The sequence below is a fragment of the Schistocerca serialis genome, chromosome 3 (assembly GCF_023864345.2).
Source record: "Schistocerca serialis cubense isolate TAMUIC-IGC-003099 chromosome 3, iqSchSeri2.2, whole genome shotgun sequence".
NCBI classification, from domain to species: Eukaryota; Metazoa; Arthropoda; class Insecta; order Orthoptera; family Acrididae; genus Schistocerca; species Schistocerca serialis.
Window position 1 is genome coordinate 896603145 of NC_064640.1, and position 8697 is coordinate 896611841.

Here is an 8697-nt window from a genome sequence, read left to right on the forward strand (position 1 = left end):
TGGTGTCCAGCGAGAGCTTATTGGAGGGCAGGGTGGAGGTCTATTGTGTTTTCTGATGAAACTTAGAAGGCGGCCAGTTGAGGACCTGCAACTAACTTGTCTGCATCCTAGGCGCACATGGCCTACACCTTGAGATTGGCCTGGGGTGTGATTTCGTATGACAACAGGAGCACTCTCGTGGTTATCGCACGTATCCACACTGCAAATTTGTATGTTAGTCTGATGATTCGGCCTGTTATGCTGCCAGTCATTAATGGAACAGCAGGGGGTGTATCCCAACAAGCTAACGCTCACCCAAATACCGCTGTTGTAACCCAGTATGCTCTACAGAATATCGACATATTGCCATGGCCTGCTCGATCACCAGATCTGTCTCCAATGGCGGATATACCAGTCACCATTGGACGGTAACTCCAGTGCCATCCACTAACAGCATAAACCGCCCTAAACTAACCAAGCGCAACAGGCATGGAACTCCATCCCACAAACTAACATACGGCACCAGTAAAACACAATATATCCACGTTTGCATGCTTGCATCCAACATTCTGGCGGTTGTTAATGTACGGCATTTCACATTTTCAATGGATTATCTCGCCCTTATACACTCCTGGAAATGGAAAAAAGAACACATTGACACCGGTGTGTCAGACCCACCATACTTGCTCCGGACACTGCGAGAGGGCTGTACAAGCAATGATCACACGCACGGCACAGCGGACACACCAGGAACCGCGGTGTTGGCCGTCGAATGGCGCTAGCTGCGCAGCATTTGTGCACCGCCGCCGCCAGTGTCAGCCAGTTTGCCGTGGCATACGGAGCTCCATCGCAGTCTTTAACACTGGTAGGATGCCGCGACAGCGAGGACGTGAACCGTATGTGCGGTTGACGGACTTTGAGCGAGGGCGTATAGTGGGCATGCGGGAGGCCGGCTGGACGTACCGCCGAATTGCTCAACACGTGGGGCGTGAGGTCTCCACAGTACATCGATGTTGTCGCCAGTGGTCGGCGGAAGGTGCACGTGCCCGTCGACCTGGGACCGGACCGCAGCGACGCACGGATGCACGCCAAGACCGTAGGATCCTACGCAGTGCCATAGGGGACCGCACCGCCACTTCCCAGCAAATTAGGGACACTGTTGCTCCTGGGGTATCGGCGAGGACCATTCGCAACCGTCTCCATGAAGCTGGGCTACGGTCCCGCACACCGTTAGGCCGTCTTTCGCTCACGCCCCAACATCGTGCAGCCCGCCTCCAGTGGTGTCGCGACAGGCGTGAATGGAGGGACGAATGGAGACGTGTCGTCTCCAGCGATGAGAGTCGCTTCTGCCTTGGTGCCAATGATGGTCGTATGCGTGTTTGGCGCCGTGCAGGTGAGCGCCACAATCAGGATTGCATACGACCGAGGCACACAGGGCCAACACCCGGCATCATGGTGTGGGGAGCGATCTCCTAAACTGGCCGTACACCACTGGTGATCGTCGAGGGGACACTGAATAGTGCACGGTACATCCAAACCGTCATCGAACCCATCGTTCTACCATTCCTAGACCGGCAAGGGAACTTGCTGTTCCAACAGGACAATGCACGTCCGCATGTATCCCGTGCCACCCAACGTGCTCTAGAAGGTGTAAGTCAACTACCCTGGCCAGCAAGATCTCCGGATCTGTCCCCCATTGAGCATGTTTGGGACTGGATGAAGCGTCGTCTCACGCGGTCTGCACGTCCAGCACGAACGCTGGTCCAACTGAGGCGCCAGGTGGAAATGGCATGGCAAGCCGTTCCACAGGACTACATCCAGCATCTCTACGATCGTCTCCATGGGAGAATAGCAGCCTGCATTGCTGCGAAAGGTGGATATACACTGTACTAGTGTCGACATTGTGCATGCTCTGTTGCTTGTGTCTATGTGCCTGTGGTTCTGTCAGTGTGATCATGTGATGTATCTGACCCCAGGAATGTGTCAATAAAGTTTCCCCTTCCTGGGACAATGAATTCACGGTGTTCTTATTTCAATTTCCAGGAGTGTAGTTTGCTTGTCCGTCCTTAGAACGAAATACACTCCTGGAAATTGAAATAAGAACACCGTGAATTCATTGTCCCAGGAAGGGGAAACTTTATTGACACATTCCTGGGGTCAGATACATCACATGATCACACTGACAGAACCACAGGCACACAGACACAGGCAACAGAGCATGCACAATGTCGGCACTAGTACAGTGTATATCCACCTTTCGCAGCAATGCAGGCTGCTATTCTCCCATGGAGACGATCGTAGAGATGCTGGATGTAGTCCTGTGGAACGGCTTGCCATGCTATTTCCACCTGGCGCCTCAGTTGGACCAGCGTTCGTGCTGGACGTGCAGACCGCGTAAGACGACGCTTCATCCAGTCCCAAACATGCTCAATGGGGGACAGATCCGGAGATCTTGCTGGCCAGGGTAGTTGACTTACACCTTCTAGAGCACGTTGGGTGGCACGGGATACATGCGGACGTGCGTTGTCCTGTTGGAACAGCAAGTTCCCTTGCCGGTCTAGGAATGGTAGAACGATGGGTTCGATGACGGTTTGGATGTACCGTGCACTATTCAGTGTCCCCTCGACGATCACCAGTGGTGTACGGCCAGTGTAGGAGATCGCTCCACACACCATGATGCCGGGTGTTGGCCCTGTGTGCCTCGGTCGTATGCAGTCCTGATTGTGGCGCTCACCTGCACGGCGCCAAACACGCATACGACCATCATTGGCACCAAGGCAGAAGTGATTCTCATCGCTGAAGATGACACGTCTCCATTCGTCCCTCCATTCACGCCTGTCGCGACACCACTGGAGGTGGGCTGCACGATGTTGGGGCGTGAGCGGAAGACGGCCTAACGGTGTGCGGGACCGTAGCCCAGCTTCATGGAGACGGTTGCGAATGGTCCTCGCCGATACCCCAGGAGCAACAGTGTCCCTAATTTGCTGGGAAGTGGCGGTGCGGTCCCCTACGGCACTGCGTAGGATCCTACGGTCTTGGCGTGCATCCGTGCTTCGCTGCGGTCCGGTCCCAGGTCGACGGGCACGTGCACCTTCCGCCGACCACTGGCGACAACATCGATGTACTGTGGAGACCTCACGCCCCACGTGTTGAGCAATTCGGCGGTACGTCCACCCGGCCTCCCGCATGCCCATTATACGCCCTCGCTCAAAGCCCGTCAACTGCACATACGGTTCACGTCCACGCTGTCGCGGCATGCTACCAGTGTTAAAGACTGCGATGGAGCTCCGTATGCCACGGCAAAGTGGCTGACACTGACGGCGGCGGTGCACAAATGCTGCGCAGCTAGCGCCATTCGACGGCGAACACCGCGGTTCCTGGTGTGTCCGCTGTGCCGTGCGTGTGATCATTGCTTGTACAGCCCTCTCGCAGTGTCCGGAGCAAGTATGGTGGGTCTGACACACCGGTGTCAATGTGTTCTTTTTTCCATTTCCAGGAGTGTACAATACTGGCCATTAAAATTGATACACCACGAAGATGACGTGCTACAGACGCGAAATTTAACCGACAGGAAGAAGGTGCTGTGATATGCAAATGATTAGCTTTTCAGAGCATTCACACAAGGTTGGCGCCGGTGGCGACACCTACAACGTGCTGACATGAGGGAAGTTTCCAACCGATTTCTCATACACAAACAGCAGTTGACCGGCGTTGCCTGGTGAAACGTTGTTGTGATGCCTCGTGTAAGGAGGAGAAATGCGTACCATCACGTTTCCGACTTTGATAAAGGACGGATTGTAGCCTTTCGCGATTGCGGTTTATCGTATCGCGACATTGTTGCTCGCGTTGGTCGAGATCCAATGACTGTTAGCAACATATGGAATCGATGTGTTCAGGAGGGTAATACGGAACGCCGTGCTGGATCCCAACGCCCTCGTATCACTAGCAATCGAGATGACAGGCATCCTATCCGCATGGCTGTAACGGATCGTGCAGCCACGTCTAGATCCCTGAGTCAACAGATGGGGACGTTTGCAAGATAACAACCATCTGCACGAACAGTTCGACGACGTTTGCAGCAGCATGGACTATCAGCACGGAGACCATGGCTGCGGTTACCCTTGACGCTGCATCATAGGCAGGAGCGCCTGCGATGGTGTACTCAACGACGAACCTGGGTGCACGAATGGCAAACGTCATTTTTTCGGATGAATACAGGTTCTGTTTACAGCATCATGATGGTTGCACCCGTGTTTGGCGACATCGCGGTGAACGCACACTGGAAGCGTGTATTCGTCACCGCCATACTGGCGTATCACTCGGCGTGATGGTATGGGGTGCCATTGGTTACACGTCTCGGTCACCTCTTGTTCTCATTGACAGCACTTTGAACAATAGACGTTACATTTCAAATGGCTCTGAGCACTATGGGACTTAACATCTGAGGTCATCAGTCACCTAGAACTTAGAACTACTTAAACCTAACTAACCTAGGACATCACACACATCCATGCCCGAGGCAGGATTCAAACCTGCGACCGTAGTGGTCGCGCGGTTCCAGACTGTAGCGCCTAGAACCGCTCGGCCACCCCAGCCGGCGGACGTTACATTTCAGATGTGTTACGACCCGTGGCTCTACCCTTCATTGGATCCCTGCGAAATCCTACATTTCAGCAGGATAATGCACGACCGCATGTTGCAAGTCCTGTACGGGCCTTTCTGGATACAGAAAATGTTCAGCTGCTGCCCTGGCCAGCACATTCTCTAGATCTCTCACCAATTGAAAACGTCTGGTTAATGATGGCCGAGCAACTGCCTCGTCACAGTACACCAGTCACTGCTCTTGATGAACTGTGGTATCGTGTGGAAGCAGCATGGCCAGATGTATCTGTTCATGCCATCCAAGCTCTGTTTGACTCAATGCCCAGGCATATCAAGGCCGTTATTACGGTCAGAGATGTCTGTTCTTGGTACAGATTTCTCAGGATCTATACAACCTAATTGCGTGAAAAGGTAATCACATGTCAGTTCTAGTATAATATATTTGTCCCATAAATACCCGTTTATCATCTGCATTTCTTCTTGGTGTATCAATTTTAATGGCCAGTAGTGTATTGAGCAGGTGGTCATAATGTTTTGCCTCATCAGTGTATAATGTTCATAATCTATATGTCAGTTGTACAAGTGTATTTGATAGTCCGCCACCGTAAATGTGTGGACAGCGCAACGGCATGTAACGCCCGTGGGCGGGGGTTCGATTCCCGGCTGGGTTGGAAATTTTCTCCGCTCAGGGACTGGGTGTTTGTGTCGTCATCATCATCATTTCATTCTCATCGACGCCAAGTCCACGAAGTGGCGTCACCTTAGAAGTCTTGCACCAGGCGATCGGGTCTTTCCGTCGGGAGGCCCTAACCACATGACATTTCATTTTAGCTGTATTTGATTTTAGTGTCGTCTGTTGTACTGGATAGCTAAGACATTAGAGGCGAACGAATCCAAAACGTAACAAAGCTTTTTCCGCGACGTCCACTGCACTCGTCCCTGTGCTCCAGGTGACGTGAGACGCACTCTATTTCGTTGCGCAAAGTAATCTTAACTATATCACTATCTCTAAAGAAAACGTTAACTACATTTTATCGACTGTTCTAGAAATACTTAAAGATTTACTTTAAATCATTAGACAAGGATATTCCCCCACAACTACTATGCCACTGCTTTTAGCCCTAGCTGTATATAAGTCCATTTTCTCAACCAAAAGCCTTCTTCAGCTAAATATTATCTCTACAACCTATCGCACGTCTACCACCGAAGGCTAATGCCATGCTCAAGTTAAAACGTAATCACTCACTCTCGAGGTTCAGTCCCGCAAAATAAAATTAAAAAAAATCAACCATCTGTTCCCTATACCACAGAGCATGTTTGCCTGTGCTCTAGACTCTGCAAGGGTGTCTTATTAGGTCCTCTAAATCTCTAGTTGGAGGACATAGATTAAACGTTTCAGCCAACAAGCGCTGTAGTAACAGACTGACTGGCTTCTGTCCCAGTATAAGCGTTCCCATTCTCATCCCGTACTAGCACTATCCTCCTTGATGTCGCTTCCCGACATTGCTACTCGGTACTATCATTTTTATTCTGACGTTACGAGAAGTTTACGCAGCAAGATAAATTCTTTTTAGTGATGAAATTCTTCTGAACCCAAAAAAAGCTCGGTTTAACTGAATTCATCCTGTCTGTTAGTGGTCAGCCGACAAACTGGAGCATGGCTGTTCTTACACAGACTGGGTGCACCTCGTGTAATGGGGAGTGGAAATGCCTACTAAAGTCCTGTTGACAAGGAATTATTATTGTGGTGTCATCGCCAGACACCACACTTGCTAGGTGGTAGCCTTTAAATCGGCCGCGGTCCGTTAGTATACGTCGGACCCGCGTGTCGCCACTATCAGTGATTGCAGACCGAGCACCGCCACACGGCAGGTCTAGAGAGACTTCCTAGCACTCGCCCCAGTTGTACAGCCGACTTTGCTAGCGATGGTTCACTGACAAAATACGCTCTCATTTGCCGAGACGATAGTTAGTATAGCCTTCAGCTACGTCATTTGCTACGACCTAGCAAGGCGCCATTAGCAGTTACTATTGATACTGAATCATGTACAGTCAAGAGCGACGCTCATCATTAATGGATTAAAGTTAAGTATTCCACCAGCTAAGTCCGTTTTTCTAAATTCTAATTTCCTTGTCCTGTTCCAGACCTCACGCCAGCCTGCATGAGTTAAAACGCGTGCCTTTCGGCTTCCTCTAATAATCACGGTGTTGGCTCTCCTGCCAACCCACAACAATTATACACTTAATCTTTTTGTGCCAACGGCCTTGCCGCAGTAGTAACGCCGGTTCCCGTCAGATCACCGAAGTTAAGTGCTGTCGAGCTGGGCTAGCACTGAGATGGGTGACTATCCGGTCTGCCGAGTGCTGTTGGCAAGCGGGGTGCACTCAGCCGTTGTGAGGCAAACTGAGGAGCTACTTGATTGAGAAGGAGCGGCCCCGGTCTCGGAAACTGACATACGGCCGTGAGAGCGGTGTGCTGACCACATGGCCCTCCATATACACATACAGTGCCGCCTATGGGTTGAAGATGACACTGCCGCCGGTCAGTACCCTTGGGTTTTCATGGCCTGTTCGGGAGGAGTTTAGTTTTGTTTCGCTTTTCGTTATTTTTTAAGGTAAATTCCTATGGGACCAAACTGATGAAGTCATCGGTCCCTAGGCTTACACACTACTTAATCTAACTTAAACTAACTTAGGCTACAGACAACACAAACATCCATGTCCGGGGAGGACTCGAACCTCTGTCGGGGGGAGCCACATGAACCGTGACAAGGCGCCTCAGACAGCGTGGTATTATACACTTAATATACTCGTACGGTGAAATGCTCTCCAAACTTTAAACAGAACAGCAAAATTTATTCATTTGAAATCCCATTCCGTGTAGGTTCAGATGTCGCAAATTATTTACTACTCATTACATGAATGTACATAATTTCGCTACTGAAACTGTCTTAAGTATATGATGCATAGAAGTCACTAAAAAAATAAGCAGGGCAAATAAATTCAAAGTTTTTAAGGTGGCGTGATCTCTGGACTATCATTTCTTACATATTCAGTCCTCACAATCGTATTCTGCACATCAAGATGCTTCATTCGAACCTTAACTCGGTAAGGTAGAGTCAAATTTGTATGAATTCATGTAAGCAATATGCAAATCTAAGAAGTAAATCACAAGTGCGCACCGGGGTTGAAAAAGTCGAGGCTGGCGTACACAATATGACAGCCAGAGGAATTTTTGTTCTAAAGAGGAAACCAGCCCGCTGGTAGGACCGTCCCTTCAAAGGGCTGGGTCAACAACATACCTACTTCAGCCGAAGTGACCGCCCAGAGAGAAGACAGCTTTTGCCGGAGTGAAGGGATAACCCCCACGTTCGACTTAAAAGCAAATTCCGGTACATTGTGTGGGAGCGCCCAGAAGACGCATTTTTTCACAGACCGACAGCGTAGTTACGGAGTTCTCACAGGAGGACAGTATACGCCTAACGGAGATGCTACAGATTTCCGCATTGGTCGACTTAAACGAAACATCATTCTCCCGTTTAAAAGAGCAACGCTGATTGGCGGAATATTCCTGACGCAAAGAGTCAGAGGAGTGAGGGAAGGCAGCGAATTATATACCCTTGCAACTTTTCCAGCAAAAAGGGCTGTTCCGTTGTCGCTCTTGGAGCAGGAACACGTAACGAGAGCGAGTGCACTCGTACATATATGGAAAGAGCGAGGAACAAAGTCTCTCCTCAGTACTTCACTGGGAGAGCACCTCTGTCATTAGCGAATTGGAGTGACTCTCTATATTGAGGCAAAGGTGTTGTTCACTGTGTTGGCCACCACACTTATTGTGCAGTGTGAACACGGACAGAGTACTAGTTAAACGCCTGCGAGCGAGTATTGAGTGGCGTCGCAGTCGACTGGTTATCTGACCAGTGTACCATGCCAATAGTTAGACTAGGGGCGGATAGGAGACCTTGACTTCATCAAGGCGTAGGAAGAGTTTGATTGGTGAAGGTCAATCCAGATAGAAAGAGATAGCTGTGTTATTTGTCAGCAGCATGCAACGCAGGCAGCAGTCGTCACAGCTCACGGTATTGTCCACTACAGCGTATGAGAGCCACATCTGTC

The 8697-nt window shown here is 50.3% G+C and overlaps 1 pseudogene; it reads left to right on the forward strand.

Annotated features, from left to right (window-relative positions):
* Positions 1-6836: 6836 nt before the first annotated feature.
* On the forward strand, positions 6837-6954 carry LOC126472113 (5S ribosomal RNA; annotated as a pseudogene).
* Positions 6955-8697: the final 1743 nt, after the last annotated feature.